Source organism: Perissodus microlepis, chromosome 5 (genome assembly GCF_051167445.1).
Source record: "Perissodus microlepis isolate ML-2025 ecotype Zambia chromosome 5, ASM5116744v1, whole genome shotgun sequence".
Classification (NCBI taxonomy): domain Eukaryota; kingdom Metazoa; phylum Chordata; class Actinopteri; order Cichliformes; family Cichlidae; genus Perissodus; species Perissodus microlepis.
In genome coordinates, this window is record NC_140465.1 from 9030232 (window position 1) to 9051422 (window position 21191).

Here is a 21191-nt window from a genome sequence, read left to right on the forward strand (position 1 = left end):
AACTCGAGGCTACAATCTGATGGATAAATGCAACTTTGAAGAGATCTGAACCCATTCATGAAGTGTATGTTGTATCTGTTATTGGATGATTACAGTGCAGCCTGTCAGAATCAGTAAGTGTTACCTTGCAGCTTGTGACAGTGTAAAATTCAATATGTCCTCTGGGCAAGAGCCCATAAAAAGAGGGGAGACACCATTCCCCAGACGGCAGTCATAGCGGCAAATGACTTGTGTCTACACACACCAAAAATGAGCGGATACCAGATGTGTTTTTATGGTATTATCATCACTGACAAAATTACTTATCTTGATCAACTGTATTGACGCACTCCTTTGTAGTGGTGGAAATTTACAGCAGGAGCTCAAATGGCCCTAAATTATCTTGAGCTCTTCCTTTCATGCTGCAACTTCCTGCAATCTGCTGACCTTTCATCTCAAACCTCCCAGTTTTGGCACACAATAAGCCCTTCACACTACAAATCCCCAGGTGACCTCCCTTTGGTTTGGGCTAGTCTCTGAACCGTAGAGGGAGTAGACTCCCATGCTTTCTCAGACATGGTTTTGAGTTTCAGCTGAGGCACATGGCAGTGATATTTCAGTGCATTTCAGTGTACAAGTGAAATAGCTCTTACTATTATTTTCTTTTCCTGAATGACTTTAAAAAAGCAGTGTGTGACTTCATTACAACTCCCATTAAAAAGACAGTCAGACTCTTGCTTATGATTTTATGTTAATTCCATGAAAAATGTTTTTTTTAATTTATAGTTTATCCATTTAATGACCTGGTGAAGTTAAACTTGGTAAGTGATTATATACATTTCCTTGGCAAAGCAGGGAAAAACAACCTGAAAGGCATCGACTACACTGCACCATTTCCTCTAAGCAGAGATAAGAGAGCGACTCACTCTGCATCAGCCCTTGTGTCTGAGCTTTATGAAAGCAGCCTTAAGCACTTTCAGGTTGCAAATGCGTACGTTAATGTTTAAACTTTGCATTTTTCACACACGCAGCAGGCAGTGCGGTTGTAAGTTTAATACTGGAAGACACTGAGTGCGCAATAAGACACAACAACAGCCGTTCTGCAAAAAACTCCCACTCACCACTACGCATTACACATGACTCATCTCTTGCTGAAACGTAACGCAGTGTGATTCTGTAAGACCGAAGCCAAACACGGTGAGACCAAGCAAGCGCTCATTCCAGCTAGACATGTTATATGAAAGCCATTATTCAAAACTCTATTGTTGCTCTGTTGCCTGCAAAATCCTGCCCCATCGCGATACTCACTACGCGCCATGAAGCAATTAAAATCACTGATGTGTGGCTCAAACTACCAGTAAGTGCTTTCTTACTGCCTGCCACCTGTAATTAATTAATGGCAATACCGTAAAATCAAAGATGAGTTTGAGTCCACAGGGTTGGATTGGTGTTATATATATTTAAGAGCTTATTTCCTAGTACGGTACATCACCACTTCTTTTAACAACGCTGCAAATGTTTGGTATAGTTATAATAGTTTGATGCTTCCTTTGGCTTTTTTTAGTTCCTAGTCCAAAACAAATTTTTTTTTAGTTTGTGCTGTTGTGTGCAGCAAGGTTATTTTTGTTAAAATACTAATCTAAACTAATCTAAAAACTAGGGCTAGATTTTGTTCACTACAATAAAGATAAAAACTACACTTTAGAAAAAATTTGGAAAACTATCCATCCATTTGCTTCCACCTATCCTTTTCAGGGTCGCGGGAGGTGCTGGTGTTATGCGGTGTGGTAGGACTCAGGCGCAGAGCAGAGTTCAGGGGAAAACAATGTTTATTTACACAGTCACCAGGTGCAGATATATACAGTGAGGGGAGCGGGGGTCCTGGGTCCGAAAGGGAAGTCCGGGATAGGAGTCACATACACGCTAGCTCTTCTTCTTTACAACGGTTCAAACAACAGGTTGGTCACGGGTCCGGGGAAACTGTGCACATGAGAAAAGAGGGTTACACAGAGATCACAGCAGGTCCACAACGCTTAAGGATACCAGGCTGAGGTTTACTGAAGTGTCTAGCACAATCATCCAGCGGTGAGGCTGTCTGCGTCCCGGCCTTAAGAGTCCAACCCATAATTAGAGCCTGACGAGATGCAGGTGTGTGTGCCAAGGGCGGGAGCCTGCAGTGAGCTCCGCCCTTGTGGGGAGGAGAGAGGCGAATGTACACAAAACACATGTGGCCTTGTGGAGCCGGCCGGGCAGACACGGGGACCATGACAGCTGGAGCCTATCCCAGCTGTCTTAGGGCGAGAGGCAGGGTACACCCCGGAGTACCCGGGGAGAACCTGTGCAAACTCCACACAGAAAGACCCTGGCCTGATGGTGGAATTACAAAAAAAATACAAAACTATAATAACTCTGGTGTGCAGAGTGTGGTTTGCTATTATCTTGCTCAAATAAGCAAAACCTTCCCAGATTGAAAAAAAATATATGGGGGCATTTGTTGCACCAGAACCTACCTGTATCGTTTAACAACCAATCATATCTGCCACGTGCACAAGTGCACGTTTATGATAATATTAAACTGGGCTTACTACATTAAGCCCATAATCTTATTGAAAGCTTGTGCATATATTCAAATTATGTGGCACAGTTTTACCTTGTATTTTGTAATGCGGTGAAGAATCTTGTTCACTTACGATGCTTTTTAGAAAGCCCATGTAGTGATGTCCACTGCCTGTTTTTAATGTGGTGCTGCCTGAAGGTGTGAGGATCACAGCCATTCACTGCTGGTTTTCAGCCTTGTCCCTCATGGACGGAGATTTCTGCTGCTTCTCTGGTTTTTTAAATCACATTATATACCCCAGATTCTTTTTAAATGTTATTCCTATTTATCTGAATTCTTGCCGAATTTTTGGCACAAGTAGTAAGTCACATATCTTTACTTCTGACAGACTCTCTGGGCTGCTTTTTTGTAATACTTAATCATGTTACCTCATTAGATACTCCAGCAGGATTTTGCCAGGCATTCCTGTCAAAAGTTTTTCAGAAAGTGTTGCTCACATTAAATTTGCAACAAGGTTTTATTTAAAAAACATCTCACCCGTAACATCTGAAATGTTCTGTTTGTATTATTTTAAATTAAACATAGCCTTTGAACGGTTTGTAAATGACTCTTCTGTTTTTATTAATTTATGCAGCATCCCAGCTGTTTTTTTCTTTTCTTTTAGTTATGTGGTTGTAACTTAGCTGATACAAAACACAGATAAACATTAGAAAAAACAATAAATTATTATTACAGCCCAAGTTTTAATTCAACATTTTCCCCAATTTTGCCCAAAACATATTTGTATCTCTGTAGCAGAAATCGGCAGGCGGTAAGAGAGCACTCACCAGCATTCTGAGTAGCACATTTATGAGTTTAAATACTTCAGATTCCAAAAATGCAGCATAATGGAAAACACTATGAGACCAAGTTATCAGAGCAAAAAAACATTTTGATGGAAATGCGGCAGCCTTGATGTCTGGGTGGAATGCACTCATGCACGCGTTAGATTGGTAAGGCTGTGCGCTATTTAAACTGTTCTCCACAGGTAAGGAGGTGGGAGACTGTGCACCTGTTAAACAAACAAATGAACAACCAAACAATGAGCCTTTCTGAGGACTTTTTAAAGTCTATTAAATTTCAATGACTGATGTGATGCCACACCTACCAACCCAGATCTGGATCTGTCTATTAACTGGTACCAAGAGGTTTTAGAGGCTAAATGGGGATATTTATGAGCATTTATTCTCTTTAAAATATTCTGATGCGTAGCTCCTCTGTTTCTGTTAGATATGCTTGGCATACGTCTCTATTTTCTTAGGCACATAAATCACTGCCAGGGAGGGTGCCTAGTGATGACACGCTCTCTTAATTAGTCAAAGCCACTGCTCCCAATTTTCTGTCTGCTTAAGCAGTGAATGAAGCACACACCCAGATAGGCAGCAAAGTTGGACATGACACAGTCAGTGCAGTCAGACTGCACCTGATGTGTGGTGCCACTGCCACTGCAGGATCTTTCTCTGCTCAACAGCAGATATATAAAAAAAGGCTATCAGCATCTTGTTCCAGTGCCTGGGCAGAAAGACATGATAGGAAAGTTGGCAGCAGTATCTTCTAATTTTCATGCTTTTGCATCACCTCAGATGCAGTGTTTTGTTTTGACTAAAGCAGCAGTAGTTGTTAAGGATAAAAAAAATGCAATAATGAGCTGCAGTTGCATCTAAAATCCAAAACTATTTTTAGTTCTTGCTGGAGATAAAAAGTCAAGCATATCACATAAAAAGGCACTCTAAAGATATACGTCTCCGCTGCAGTTTAATGCCCCCAGAACCACAAATAATTGCCCCCACTAATTGTTTATGTTTATTATACTCAGCTATGTCTTTAGGGCATATAAGTAAATTAGTGTGTGAGCCTGGCCTGCTCACATAACAGCTTCTGAGTAGTTCAGCAGACAGATGAACTGAGTCCTAATGTGGGAAATTTCTCAAACCTATAGTCACACTAGAAAGTCTAAAGTCAAACTAGGAAAGTTGTTTTGAACCTGAATACATTACATTTTGCTCGCTCCCAGCTACATATTCAGATTTATAGACTTTGCATGAGTTGCAGTTCAAAATAATCCTTCTTTATCTCATACTGGGGTTAGTGCAGCCCCTTAGTACCTGAAAAAATACTTTAGCCCCTCCCCTTTTAAAGCCACCCTCACTTTAAGTCTGCAAGTGAAACTGAATGTAGAAGATGCTGTGCTCTGAGCCAGAGCTGTGTGTCTGAGACGACAACATTAAAGATATCTAATATCTCTGACTTAATACAGATCAAAGGAACAACTGTCTGAAAACAAGAATTCATGGATTACATCTGCAGCTAGTTCTAACTTCCTCATTCAAAACTCTGGGTCTTGTTAATGTGTGTCCTGTTTTGTAGGACAGAAAACTTAATAAAGATAGGTCTCAGTTTTATTTTAATTCAGTTCAGTGATGGGGAGATATAAACATCTCCAAGGCTGCTCTATTTTATTTTATTTTAGTTAGCATGCTGGAATTTGCCTTTTTTATTGAAGGGCTGTTCAGCTGCCTTTTGTAAGCACGCCGCATATTTTGCTTTTAGCATGCCTCTAAGAAGACAGAGTGTTGTGGCCTCCGCTCTGCCTTATTGACTTATAGTTTTTGGATTATGTCCATGCCATAGTGCTGAAGGGCCTGCACGTCTGCGTAATCAATCTCTTGTACATTTTGAACTTAATTGACTGATTTTCTCTAGACATTCAATGCTGGGCGGGATGATGATCGGTCCTCACAAATCTCAGTCTGTATCGCTGCTCTGGGAAGCTAAATGTAAGGTAGCTGCTTTGTCAGCAGTGACTCTGTTGATCCTTAGATGGAAAAACATGTATGGGAATACAAGTGTGAAACATATAGATAAAAAGCAAACAGGCTTTTACTTGAAATGTCAATTTTACACTTTCTCTGTATATGAGTAATGGTGTTTGTGTGTATTTTGCTGTCTGTATGTATTACTTATCTGCTTATCTTTGCCAAACTAATCACGGGAGCAGTTTTTAAACTTGTATATAAACTTATAAATATGAAAATTCAAATATAGTTACTCAGTGGCATTTTCATCAACACTGCAAAGTGTTTATTGAGTTTGTGAAGTAATTAACTGGTTCATAGTTGTGAAAGAAAGTATTCAGCGTATTGTTAGTGTGTGTTGTAATAATGTGTTGCTTGATCAATACAATTAAAGGCTCATTTAATTGCACACTGTGGGATGCTGAACCGTCACCACAGCCCCCCCCCCCAAAAAAAATCATGCAATTATTAACAGTCTTTTGCAGTTTATTAGTTGTAAGACTCGCTTCAGTGGTTAAGTAATTAAATCATATTTATCTGAAAGCTCACAAATCTGTCAATGCAAGAAATGTGTGAAAACTGTGTGCAAAAGAGGCGAAGCACTTGCATCATACCAGTCATCATTTCTGCTGATGTGTGTGTTCATTAAAAAATACGGGCAAAAAAAGTTGCTTTTATGTTTGATTGATGATGCTTCAGAAATGGCAGCGGCTGAAGGAGTAAACAAACTAAATACATGGTCAATATACATAAAACGGCAGATAACATGAGAAAATCAGTCATTTTTCTGTGTTTTTCCTGCATGTGTTTACTCCTGGTGGGTGCATGTGCTGATGACAGCTACATTTTTCTCAGTTGAAATCATTACTGCCGTCTCTGAGATGTTAACTCAGTCTGCAGTCTTCCTCAATAGAAGATTAATGATAATGATTTATTGAGGTAACAACAAACACTCATGTAAGAAGATTTCTGACTTAAAATTTAATATTTCATCAACATTAAAATGTAATGGCATACAGTGCATAAACTAGAGGCGCTTTCATAGAAAGCAAAGTGGTTAAGCATCCGCATTAACACACAAATGTCTGGCTGATTACTTAACGTATTCAGATTATCAGCCTTCAAAGACTTCAAGTCTTTGCTGATTTTACCATCGCAACCTTCTTTCCTTTTAAACTTCGAGTTCCTATTTGTGACATGTTCATCCACTCATTCTGTATACTGTCTGTGGCATTGGCACTTGTCAAAATGGATGAGGACAAATGATCCTGTTTGTATTGAGCCTGGTGCAATCAAAGAGCTGAGTACTGCTGTGATTCACGTCTGATTAACTGAGGACACGGTTTCTGTGAGTCACTTCTGAAAAACTTCAAACCTTTTTTAAAAAAATGTGAGAGAACAAGAAAGAAGATGAAGAAGAAGGAAATACTGCCACGAATTTTTGGTTGTTTCTCTTGCTTATCAAATAAAAGCCGAAGAAATGTTGAATAATCAACGTGTAAATATAGGAGCTGTAGTGCCTTATGTCTAGTAGCTGCTTTTTCTATATATGATTGCTCCTTCCTCTGACAGGCTTTGCTGATGGATACCACTTAAGGTGAGTGCTCTCAGAGACGAATCTCAAGACTCAGACATGTACCTGTAAGTCCAAACAGCTGACTAGGCAAGTGAGCAAAGCCACAAGTTTAATCCCAAAAAGGTGATTCTCTTCATCTGGATGTAGCATTTTCAGTAGGAGAAACATTTCATCAACTTCATGATTCTATCACACCATCTGCAGTGGCTAACAAGACACCCAACACAAGGCCTCATCCTGTAGATCTGTGAGCAGTAGAAGGTTCTTGCCATTGTTGATGGATATGTATTGATGTACCTGTCCTCCCAAGAGCTGGTGATCAGGGCACAGACATTCTGGATCATGGAACTCACCTCAGCTGGCAGCAGTTATTCTCTCAAATTCTCTCTGTCGGCTGTCACACCACGATTTACTGCTGCATCCCTCCACCACTTACATTTGAACCAAGACTGAGAAGCAGCATCATCAGACAAACTTCCTATGAAGAAGGACTCACAGAGGAGTGTCAGCTTGAGCTGACTGTTGCAGCAAAGCCCTGGAATACATGTGTAAGGGGATCTGTAATTCGTGTCTGGGCTGTGGGAACCTCTTCTGCTGTCAGCCTTTGCACCTGTGGTTATTTCACCCTGCGACTCAATGAAATCCAGTGCCCGTACCGTGCTTGCAAGTTAAAAACATTGCTAGCTAATTAGAATGCTAGCACGATGAAATATGCAAACGCACACACGCCCTCTTTCTCCGGCAGAGAGGTCAGTACGCAAGACAATAGAGAGACCTTCCGGGAACTTTCACTTTCATTGCTATTGGACTGCTGTGGAATGTACAGGCAGACTCTGAGAGTTGCTGTTCAGTAACCCCGGGGGAAGTTTTCTTGCAAGCGATGAGGTGTAGATAAAACGTTCTCTTCCTCTTTTCCTTGACTTGCTTGTACACATCGTAGGATACCTCGGGGTGGCAGATCTTTGTTCTGTGCTCTTGATGCATCTTCCAGAGCAGGGTGGCTAGTAAAGTGCTGGAGCTGAGAAGTGTATGCCCGGTACTTTTACAGGGGAATGCTCAGACCTACCTGAATGTGCAGAATGTGCAGAGATATTTCTTCAGGTGCTGAAATAGAACCTTGGGGGGATTAACCAAGATCGAAGCACAGAACATGCAGTGAATGTTTGAAAAAGAAGGGGCAGGTAAGTCATTATAATGTACTGGCATGAGCAACTGCAGGATATCCACTAAGTGTGATGAATGCATCATTAATAGACTTGAGCTTTCCAAGCTGTGCCAAGCTGTGTCAAAATGCAGTGAAAAAAACGTAGCTTAGTGGTTGCTGTGAAGAGTTAAACAGTTCAGTGAAACGTGCATTTATCTATGTTTTTGTCAACTATAGTAGTAGTCTGGTAGTCAACAACTACTAGACCTGCTGTGCTTTAAATTATATCCTCCCTTATATTCTGTCACTGTGGAGCAAAGGCAAACTTAATTTGGGATCGCATTGGACTGAAATTCATAAAATCAGAATCAGAATCAGAATCAGAATCAGAAAGGGTTTTATTGCCAAATGTTGAGCAGGTTTACAACATTAGGAAATTGCTGCGGTGCTTAGTGCAAACATACTGTCATAAATAACGCTTAAATAGACATGAGAAAAAAATAAAAAAAAAGCTTCTCTGTCCTGTTTTCAGAAGAGGTCAATAAAACCATGTACAGCTCAAATACACTGCTCATGACTCTAACAGAGCCATGTTTGCATAAGCTATTTGGTTTTGTTGTTGTTTATGGCCTCAAGGCAGGCTGCATTATGTCTGTGGCCTTCTTTGATTTTATTTGCATAAGAATTGAACACCCACACTGTCCTGGCATCTAGATTTTCACAATTTTTATTTTTATTTTTTTTTATCTATGATGCATACCAATATACGGATATGGAAACCGTGCAAACATGCATACATTTCCTCCGGCTGTAATATCTTTTTTTAAAATGTAATTTTTAATAACATATACCTCCTGAAGCCTTTGTACATTAGGATGTTCAAAGTTTATTTTTTCCCACTGAGATCAGTTTCCATTTCAGCTTTGTAAACCGGCGGTCTGACAATGACTTTCCCTGGCCTGACGTGAGGAAACAAATCTGCTGCACTGTCAGCTTGACAGCAGCCTATGCCAGAGAAAGGCAAAGTGAAAGGTCTGTCAGGGCCAGTCAAATTATTTCTCCTGCCCTGATGCACTTGCAGACAGATAAGCTGTCCTTACACACTTCCCCTCCTCAACTCACCTCTGTCCTCCCCAGGCTCCGTGCAAACACTCGAAACCTCTGATTGATAGAAAAGTGCAGGCGCAAGAATATTGTCAGCACTTGTTGCCTGGCAGAGGTCTCCATCAGTGCCATAGCTAACACAGGTCCTCCATCCATCGCTGAGAGACTCCCGACATCACAGGTCTCCAAACAAATGTCACAAGAGTCACTCTTCCCTGTATTTCCATTGTGTGCGCTGTTATGGAGTTCTGCCAAGTGCTGACAGACAGTCAGTGCGGACAGGAAGACACTGTGAATATAGAGGAGTTAAGCCTCAGTGTTGACATTTTGAAAATGCTTGTTTTGTTGTTGGCCCGCAGTCTGAAATTGTGGCTCATCCAACCTTTAAGACCCCTATGCTGTGTCTGCAGAGATGTCAGCGCTGTTAACAATGTGTCAAGCTCGCGCACCGGAGCTAAAGAAAACACATCCACCTTCATTAGGCGCGCTGACTGGGAATATGATTAGTAATTTTAGTAAGGAACTTGCTAGGACTGATTTCTAGCGCTCAGGCTTCAGCGGGGTCATAAATGTAATCAGTGTTTACAGTTTTGTGGTAAAAGTGCTCCTCCAGGATCCATTTGCTCTGAGTGAAGTTAACATGCCGCTGTTACTTGAAAACCGTAATTCACATTTACCAGGGCTTTGGAAAGGAGACTCATTTGTCATTTATTTATCATATGACACACATGTAAATGGATTATATAGCTGAGGCTTAGAGTCCATTCTCTCCTACTGCTCCTCCACAATCCCTCATCCCTCACTCCCACCGTCTTCCCTCCTGTCACCAGAGCTGTGCTCATATCCATTACACGACTCCACTCCTGTGATAAATCTGTCTGTCAGCAAGACATCATAATCAAATTGTTCCAGAGGTCATTTAACATTGCAGAGGAGGGACTTCACTTTAGCCCTTGGAAGATCCGGCTTCAAATACAATTAATGTGTCAGAGATGAATTGCGGAATGAAGCATTTGCAGAGAAAATGAACTGTCTTGCCGACTGAAATAGCCTCATTATGGCCAACTGTGTCACTTTATCTGCTAACTTCCATCTCTGGTATTTAGTTGCTATTCCTGCTCTCACAGTATCGGTTGTTTTAATAATAATAAATGATAAAGCAGTTGCTAATGACAGATTCGAGATGACTTTTAGGGATACTGCACCAAGTTCCCTATATTCACACCAATATACAGAAATTACAATACAATCACATCGCTAACAAAAAAGCTGCACATTGATTTTTGTAACAGTGCACAAGTTGGGCCAATAAATACAGGTGGGGTCTTCTAATGAGGCCTCTGCACATGTATTTGGTTTCTCTTTAGAATTAAACTGAGTTTTCCTTGCTGTACCAAGCCTGCATGTTGTTAAATACCTCAAACACAATCACAATGTCAGAGTTGTGCTCCCAGCTGGGAGTGTGCTTCAAATAACTGGATATGAAGGCAATTGGTACACATGCCTTTTACCTTTCTGTTTTTATTCAATTCACCATTCCTGGAATATCTTTGCTGAGCATCTCTGATATGAGGATTCTCCACAGGGTTACATTGGACTCCTTCTAGTACTACTAATAACAATAATAATCACCATCGTGTCCACTAGTGATTCACATACACGGTTGATACAGAATAAAAAGGAAACATGCAGATACATGCAGATGCGACTGTCCTCTGAATCTGGACCTAAATTATCTGGTCAATTAACTGATTAGTCAGTCAGCAAAGAACTAATCACCCTCCATTACATTAAGTCACATTTAAGAACAGTGTCAAACATTTCCAGTTTCTCATGGGAAAATATGGTGTTTTCCTTATTTCATTAAATATCTTTATGGTTTGTGCTGTTTCTCAGAAGGCACAGAAAACCAGTTTTAAATGTCTGTATACTCAAACAGTCACATAAATAAATAAATATTAAATAAATGAATCATCTGTAAGGCCCATGTCTGCCTGTATTGCTGGATGAGTGGGTTCTCCTTGATGTTCTATTCTTTTTGTCATTTCTACTCTCCTTGTTTTCCATCCATCCAGTGTATCCCAGCTGTTGTAGGGTGGGCAGATGGCCAGTTTAGCTCCAAAAAAGGGAGAAAAACAACCATTCATGCTCACATTCACACCTACAGCCAACTTACCACTTAACCTAACATGCATGTCTTTGGACTGTGGGAGGAAGCTGGAGTCCACAGAGAGATCCTACAAAGGCACAGGGAGTACATGCAAATTGAACACAGAAAGGTGGCTTGTGGATTCAAACTCAGGACTCTCCTAATGTGAGGCGAGGTCACCATGCCACCCTATCCTCTGTTCCCCATTCTATTCTCTCATATTGCCTTCCAGCTTCTTTTATTGTACAGCCAGTTCCACCTTATCCTGTATGTTTTAGGTGGGTCTTCCCCAAAGCCACCACTCTCTGTAGGTCCTATTCTGTTTCAACACTGCTCTGCTAAGTTGCTTAATCTAATTCAAATAAACAGAATACCCTCATTACACAAATCCTTCCCATGAATAAGCAGAATAAATTGTATTATTTACGTATCACTTCTTTGTTGAGCACAGATTAAACAATATTACCAGCATTAAGTAATTATCAGCTGCATTCTAACATAGCTCCCCCTGAGTTTACAGTGCAGACCTATTTCTTCTATTTCACAAGGCTTTGCCTTCTACCAGGTTACACAGGTTTAGGGAGCTGAAGCTGAACAAATACATTCTTTATGACACAAACAGAGTGCAGACTGTGCAGACAGTCTCTGTGCTAACTGGCTGACCTGTGCTGATTGCAGAACTGCTATTTCATCATGCTGTATTACCCATTCAGTTACTGGGGAGGGAAAAAGGAAAAAAGGATGCTGAGTTAGGTCAGAGTAGACAGGTGAAGACACTGTGTGCACTTACTTTTAGCTCAGCGGCTAACACTGTGATAGTGATATGCACATGTATACTGAGCAGTACACCTATTCTTCCTGAATGGAGATGCATCCAGTGTAGTCTAGATCAAACTTAATCATGAGCTTCAGCTCTCTAGAGCTGAAAATTACAAATTAAAACGCTAAATAACCAGTAAGCTGTACAGCGCCAAGAGCATTCAAAGTAATAAAAATGTAGCTCCAGAAAGCATCAGGCCTTTGACTCACACATATATTTTCATTTATCTGTGCGGCCCATTAGGACCTCATCAGCAGATTTATTGTATGATATTGCTAAATAAATCAGCACAGTGATGCCAAAGCAAAGGTTCAACAGTTCACATGGTGATTATAGAGTTTAGTTTATAAAATTAACAATTACAAGGTTTGGAATTTAATAGTTCAAATCATTTGATAATGACTCTTTCACAGTTCATGTCTGTGCCCTGAGCCCTGGAGCACCACCAGCAGTTCTGTTTACAGAAGTCATTTTTTAACCTTCTGCTGCCATGAAACACCTCGACGTTGTTCCAGCACCTTCACTGAATGAGTGAACTGTGATAAAGTTTGCAGTGATGCACTATGCTGGACCGGTCACTCGTTGACGTAATCTGTCACATCAAGCGGAGCAGACACCAATTTATATTTAAGGTGATGATACTGACAAGATTCACTCACTGAATTTGATCTTTTATTCAAGCTTTATAGATTCTGTGAGTTGGAAATCAGCGATGTAGCTCACGTAACATCTGCTTATATCTTGCTGAATTCAGTTTGGCTGAATCCACAAAGAAGGCAGTGAATATCAGCAGCACAGGTCAGACGATCACAGTCTGTACACAAAGAGAAATCAACTGCAGCTCACAAACAAGTTACTATATCACTTATTTCCAAGTAATTCTTTTCCCCCACACTGCACAGCTACGCCTGCTCTTAGGATTCACCCACCTGCCAAATCCCTCTTTTGACCTGCACTCATGGCTGTTTGCAGCTCTATTGTTCACTATATTGTTTGTACTTCTCTCAGGCATTTCCAAATAAGTGATTCATGATATTCACAGCCAGTCTTATATAAATATATGTCGACATAAGAGATGCTAATTCGGGCTGAGCTGTTGTTGCAAAACAATCAAGTTCTTGCTTAAACTTTTGAACCGCTTTTCCAAAAGGTCCACTGTTTTCCCTTTTGGGAGCAATTACCCCTCCACATAAATATGTTGGCTGGATAGCTTTTACACTATTTGTAACACGGACTGACAGCATGCATTTGTTGGTAATTGCTGTTTATTTATTCCCCACTGTAGGACAGTTCTGTGTAACTTCAAAACAGAAGTGGAAACTTCCATTGGGGGCATTGTGGGTGTGGGTTACTGCAGGAACAGTTTTTCCAACATCAAGGCCCATGTCATGCTTGTTTTGAAGTGAAATAAATATTTACAAATGAATAATTGATTATATCTGTATTATTTTGGGGGAAGGAATAAGGAAATGTGCATGTTTTGGGTTCTTCAAAGACATACCTAATGCATAAGTAATGTTTTCTACTTTCAAGTGTAAAGTCCCACTTTTGCCTTAGGTATTTCGGTTCCCTGTGTTTGCATCTTCCCCTCCATTCTCCGCAAACACAAATCAGAGTGAAATGAGGAGAGGAAAGACATGGAAATGCACATCAAAGACGTGATCATATGACACATTAAGTATCAAATGGCACTTCTCTTCATTAAAACATGCATGCTTTCCACTTTTGGCAGCCACATTTGCACAGCCGTCAACAACACGGTGACAATACACACACACACACAAAATGAAAACCCACTGCTGTCCTCTGAGGTCATGTCGAATTATTCCACTGCAAAAACGACAAGTGATTACGCAAAAGCTGCCAGCCCTCTTGTGGCCTGTGAGCAGGTCAGCAGGTATGGGGCCATGATGGCGGAAATGTAATTCTGTTGAGGAGATTGGATTCAGGCTGCTTAACCCTGAGGCAAAGCTTAGCTCTCGGCGTTGCACATCTGTTTGGACATTAATTGGCTCGTGTGGTTCAAGAATAGCACAGCAGCGAGGGGGGGGGGGAAGGGCAAAAACAGAATAATAATAAACTGAGTGTGGCCCTTTCCTAATCGATGTTATCCTTGAGGCCAAACTCAGAGTTACAAGAAGCAATCATGAAAACAATGGCAGGTACAAGAGTGATTTTGTGGGACAGCAGCTCTGAAGATGGGAGGGAGAAGGTGGGGTGTTAGAGGAAGAGGAAGGCAATCTGAGGCAATGGTAATATGAAATCTGGCAACAGTGCTGTGCAAAAGTCTAGAGCCCCCATTCACATGTACAAACCTACATGTGAATAAGGCAAAAACAGAGTTTGTACAGTTTTTACAAACTTAAAGGTCAATATTTGTTACGACCACCTTTATCCTTCAACACAGCCTGGACTCTCTGAGGCAAGCTTTCTTGTAATTTCTTTAAATAGTCTTCAGGAATAGTGCTGTGTTTATGAAGTTTGACAAGATCCCCAACACCACTGGTTGAAATGCAGCTCCACACAGAGCATCCATCGCATTTTACAGATGGATGTAGATGCCAAACCCTTGTTCCTCTCTCCTGGCCTCGTCTGTACCTCCTCACTGGCATACATCAGCCTTTTCTCCCTGCTTCTGTTCCTTAAAAACAGCTTCCTAACAGCCTCTCTCCCCCCCCCCCCCCCCCCCCCCCCCCCGTTTCTTAAGGACATGTTAGATCGATTTTAGGGCTGCCACTTCTTCTTTTGTCCTCTTTGTAATCTTTCCTCAGATTTTTGAGGAACACACTGCATACCAAGCCAAGTGACATAGGTCAGTGTTACTGGCTTATGCAAAAAAAAGAAATTCACTAATCTGAAAATAGTCAGGTACAACAACTGGTCAGAAAATGCCCAAAGAAAATCCTTGAAGAACTTCAGAAAGCCTGGAGAACTATCTCTCAACACCACAAAAATTATTAAAAAAAAAAAAAATCATGCTCCTTGAAAGCACAATATAGAGAAATGAGGGGTGGATCAAAACTTTTGCACAGTGCAGTTCTACAGTAAATTTGCATTTGAGCTTAGACATTAAAATGAATACTAACTGAAACTGAATTTCAAAAATTCCCATTTTCATGCTAAAAGTTGTGCCTTGAAACAGAAAACAGGCCCATGCTCCTCATTGCTGCTTTCAATCTACTGCCTCACCTCTGTATGTTTTCCTTCCAAACATTAATTAAAATGCTACTGCTGAAAAAACAAAACACTGTTGTCTTATCTCTCACAAAAATGCAAACAACCAACTGTTTCTTTTTTATAGTGCGACTAATTGCTGGCTGGAGTATGCTTGGAAACCTCTTGATTTAGTTACCTGAGACGCTCACAGTGCCTGGCAAATTATCACGGGGCCTCTTACAAATGTACTATCTGTGTGGATGTAGCTGTGCTTCAGAAAATGCATTAGTGGAGAGAGATGTAAATAGAATTGAGAACACAAATGGAATGATACTTTTTTTTCAGCTTCAGTGAACAAAACTGAAGAAGTAGAAATGTTACTGTAGGTAGCTTGGAAGAAAGCCAGGACAATGAGAGCAGGGCTTCCTATATTCTTAGTATAGTAGCCATACCTAAAGGACAGCCTTTTTTTATTATTGCATTCATAAATGACTGATTTATTCAAATAATGAATAAAAATGACTCTCAGTAATTATTTATTAATTAGTGAGATACATTGTATAATTTTGAGCTCAGTTGGGTTTGGAAGATATTTATTCATTTCTTTCAGAGGGGATTTACTCAGGACGATGCGTGTGTGGGTGTGTGGGTGTGGGCGGTGTTAGAGTAAGATAAACAAGGCTGACTTATGTTAAGGTTAGGCTAAGTGTTAAGGTTTATTAAGCATTGTAAAAAAGCTATGGAATCCACAGTAGGTCCTTACAACTGTACAATCATAGCATGATGCGTGTGTGTGTGTTTATGTCTGTATGACTGTCTTTAAAAAGTCTATTGGAAGAATGCTGCTGATTGTGTGTCAACAGTGAGCACCTGCATTGACTTCTGTCACGTCAGAATTGGTTTTGGTCCGAGGGGAGTATGTTGAGATCCACTCGGTCGATTATTTAGCTCACCCAGGGAAGTGCATATCCTGCCAACACGAGCACTCAAGCAGAATTTATATGAGCCAAATGTCTCTGTGATAGTGACTAGAAGCCAAAGAATCATGTAAGCTGCCAATCACCGGATCCACTTTATTAATGACAGTTCAGCGCAGAGACCTGTAGGGAAGAAGGTAAGGTGAGAAGGTTACATTTTTACTTTCAAAGTTTTATTAAATTTTTATATTTTTATTGGAAGATTTAATTAGGAACCCCATAAAGCAGGAGTCCTAGGCGGCCAGCCTGAGTGCTATACAGCCTGACTTGATTTGTTATAAGGACACTGCTGTAATAGTTGCCAGCATAGCTCATCACACTGCAGAAGCCTGCATCAACTTCAGCACCATGGACAGATCCTTGAACTTGAGCTGTAGCTTTACACCGTATGACAGATTCAGCTCTGAATAAATATCTTAATCAATAGGCTGAACTGCTTTCATCATAGTAAGTAGAACATCTCATTTAATAAAACACTGGCTGACTCATAACATCTAAGTGTGTTGGATATAATGAAATATCATTTTAAGTCCACTTTAACGGTATGTTAATGGTCTGTAGGGGTCCGTGTGGCACACAGTACGGCACATTAAAAAAGCAAACGAAGTAATGGTTGTGACTGTATCATAATGTGGTGTGAAATGTTTAAAACCACAGCAAATTGGGTGATCCCTGACCTGTCAACATATGACTAGAACCCAAATAGGCTGTGCTATTATTTCAAGGATGTGGTCCTGTGTGAACATTCAACATCATTATTCGCAGGTAAAGATCTGCTCTGCTCAGTACAACGCCGGCTCCCACCCACGGCACAGACGAGTTTATTAAAATACCTTTCTGCTCTCACTCCAGCAAACTGTGTAATTATATTCATAGAGGAGATTTTCTTGCTTTTTCAATATTCAAGGTCATTTTGATGGAAAATTATGTTACATAAATGAATCGTGTATTTTTTTTCTTGTCTTGTTTTGGTTTTTTTGTTGTTGCAAACTGCAATCTCTGAATGGAAGCTATTTGCATGAGCACTGAGTGTTTGAGGAAAATTACTGTCTTCTGAAAATTGGAAGAAAAAAGTCAGCAATACCTCTTTCTATTTGCAAGACCGAAACAAGATTTTACAGATTTTATTTACATGGAATCAACAATAATAGGACAATAAAAGTGTGTACAGTCAGACTGAGAAGTGAGGTGAAAACCTGAACCGTTGTTGTTGTTGGAAACAGTAAAGAAAGTAACTGTTCCTGCATTTTAAAGACAAATAATTCCAGATAGGGTTAAAAAAATATATATAAGAGTAGCAGAAAGCGGAGAATCACAGAAACCACACAGGTCTATTTAATTTAGATGACGCTGGGTGGAGGAAAAAAGGGTTCTGGGTAGCTGTGTAACAGTCTGAAAACAGAAGCGCCACGAGCAGTGCAAGATGTCCAGGGTGATGACCCTAGAAGAGTATTCTAGCTATAGACCTAATGAGGCCTTCTCACTAGTGTCTTATCCTTATTACTTTTGGTTATAATGAGGGTCAGGCTGTTAGGCCATTCAGCTCTGATCACCCTTATTAGGAACCAACAGAGGGAGAGACAGAGCGAGAAGAAAAATCGAGTTTGTTCACAGAGAGAAGAGGTTTTATACTCCCCTGCTTGTGGACATATGTTTTTGTCTGGACACAGGATACTTTGAAAGCCTCTGTTTGATTCTGTACTAGCAATTAAAAGAGGGAAGAAACTTGACACTTAAACTGGGCTTCTTACACACCTGCACGCACACAACTGTCTGCCACAAGATTAAAACCATCTGTATAATGTTGTACAGGTCAACCTCATGCTGATAAAACAACCCTGTATTTTTTGGACATGTGACCTCTGTGAGGGTGGAATTGATCCTTAGTTTTTCGATGTGACCTCTGGGTTTTGCTTTTTGTTGTGCTCCTGACGTTACTCCTGACCCACTCTCCTGTACTTTCTTATTCTCTATTTGGCTGTTTAAATGATCAGTGAAGCGAGTTGTGTTACTGAGGCTACAACCTGAAAAACACATGGAGTGTTGCTGTGATAATTGCTCAATAAGAGTGTCTTAACATAAAAGACAATCAAAGTAGAAAAGGTGTGAAGGAGCAAAACAGATTATGAAAGCTGAAGAAGTTTGTCAAAACCTTGATATCATCACAATTCAGACATTTTTTATTCCTAACATTTAAAAAGTCACCCAACAAAAGATGTACAAAACCTGCACTAATGCTGGTGTGTAACATTTCCTCTAGACATCACCCTCCACGCACACATTCCTTTCCAAGTACTAATAACTTTTTTTTTCTCGTCATTGAGATATCATTGATATGATGACCTTGAACACTGACTATCACAGATGAATGTGCATTAGCTGTGCATCAGGCGTCAGCCCACACATCCCCACTCCTTCTCTGAAAGCTTTTATCAGTGTCACTTGATCCGGAGCAAGGTGAAAGTAGCTGCAGTCTAGAGGGTCTTTGTGGTTTTGGAATGAAGGAGGACTGATGCCCCCACTTTGAAAAGCCAAGATCAAAACAAACTCTACAGTAGGCTACATGTTGGCACATCAGTACTGTGTGACATATGCTGGAATGAGTGCACCTTAAAAAGAGAAATATTCAGAGAGCTATCATGCTTTGCTTGGGTGGGAACTTCAAGAATAGCGTCGAATAGCTAACATACAGAGGACGAAATGTACACCTCAGACAGGTGATATACAGTAGAAGAGGAAAGAGAAGAAGAAGAGGCCAGAGCGCCTTTACTTTCAAATTACAAAAAAACCCTTGAAGCATGCTCAGGAGCACCAACTGGGGAGTAATCCTGACTCTTTTCCATTTGGAAGGAAAGGCAAAGGCATATGGTAAGGCAGCTGGTTGCCTTCCCTAACATGTGGGGGTGGCGTTGAGCACAGGGTGAGAGGGTAAATTTGCAGAGGACTGCTCTGGATCTTTGTCATGATGGGCTAATTACACTCTAATTACAACCTGTAAATGGTCACATGAGCGAGTGAAAAACTTGTGATTTTTTTTTTTTGGCCACTTGGAAGCAGTTAAAAAAGTTGCAAATGTAACAACCCAATATCCGTCTATTAAGCCCATGCCTGAACATTTGCACCTTGATTACTTACATATTAAACAGAGACATTTATATAGCGAATCGGATTTGTGATGTGGCTTTGCTTATCAATATTTGTGAAATTACGTTAATACGATGTTATCCTTTATTCGCCGCCTGAAGGGAGGGAGATTGTAATGGGTTCAGTGTGTTTGTCGGACTGTTTATTAACAGTCTAGTGTCCACAGTTGTTATAGATATCATTTTGAAATTTTGTGTGATGGTAAATACCAATAACAGCTTGAGCTGATTTAATTTTGGTGAAAATCGTGTCAAAGTCGGGAGTAATCAGTAACTAATTACTGATTACTTCCCCCAAAAAGTAATCCCATTACTTTACTGATTACTTATTTTCAAAAGTAATTAATTACTTAGTTACTTAGTTGCTTTTTAAAAACACGATTTACAACCTGAATAGGTGATAAAGCGATAGATCATTCAGCCCAATTCTACTTTTTCTACATAATCCATCATACAAAATGTAATCAAATGGAAAAGTCCCTTTTTAAAACTTGTTTTATTAGTTTTAATCTTTTAACTTTATGCATCAAGCAAAAATTTAATTATATGCAACATTCTCTGACTGGAAGAAATTTGTTTAATATTTAAACCTATTTTCTGCACATTCCAGCACATAAAATATTTTTTTTTTGTGTTAACACTCACTCTTTCAAATAGATGCAAGTAAAACACAGCAGAAAATAAATAAAATCAAAGACTAGCGGTCCTTTTGCTCTATTTTCACCTGTAAAGCAGGAGTAGGGTAGGTGGAGGTTTGCCCTGGTGCAGGTGTGCCGCAGCGGTCAGTGGAAGAATCCGTGAGTTTCTCTGTGAGTTTCCCATTACGTCATAGCGCACTCGGTGCTTGCTTGGAAGTTTAGGGGGTTTTTTTTCGCTGTAAAAAGAAGTTTTCTTCCCACGCACAACGGACACTAATGTTTTTGTCACTTTTTATGGAATCAAACTCAAAGTAAGGTCAGTACTTCCACGCTTTAAACGCTGCACGCTCATACTCTCTCCCGCACTCGATATATGATCCATTGTTGATCTGCACACAGCTGTTGTCACAAGTCGCACTCGCTTACGTCACTGTCATGAGACATTCTCGCAAAAAATCACGGTTTTAGTAACGCAGTAACGCAGCGTTCCTAGTTAAAGTAGCGGTAATCTAATTACCGTTTTTGCAATAGTAATCCATTACTTTACTCGTTACTTGAAAAAAGCGTTACTGCCCATCTCTGTTAGTAATATATCATATGAAAGGGTGTGGAGAGAGCTGTACAACACACTTTTTATTTTTATTTCTTCATTATGACACAATAATGTCATAATAAAGAATTGACAATAATGCTGTAAAAGACTGTCGTCATCATATTGTAATAAAAACAGACTCAAGTTAGTATGTTTTAATAAAAACTTCACAAATATCCCATTTTTAGAGTAGGCCTTGCTCCAAGTGCTCTTGTCTCACTCTGTAGTGATTTCCTCTTGGTTACCACATTCCCGTACAACACCGAGGTCTGCTGCTCTCCATTTCAGCCACTAGATGCCTTCAGTCTGCCCTGACATGCCATGATCACCTGAGCGCTAAGACCTGCCAACACAGCTGTTCCCATTGCCTTGTTAGTGTTAGCTCAGCCACTACTTAAACTCTACCAGCTTCTTTCATGCTGCTTTGTCAAAAGAGTTTCTGATCATCCAGTCACTGCCTCTACCTGTTCCCGCCTGCCATCTTTACCTGTCTGTCATTAAACTGACTCGACTTTTCCTGCC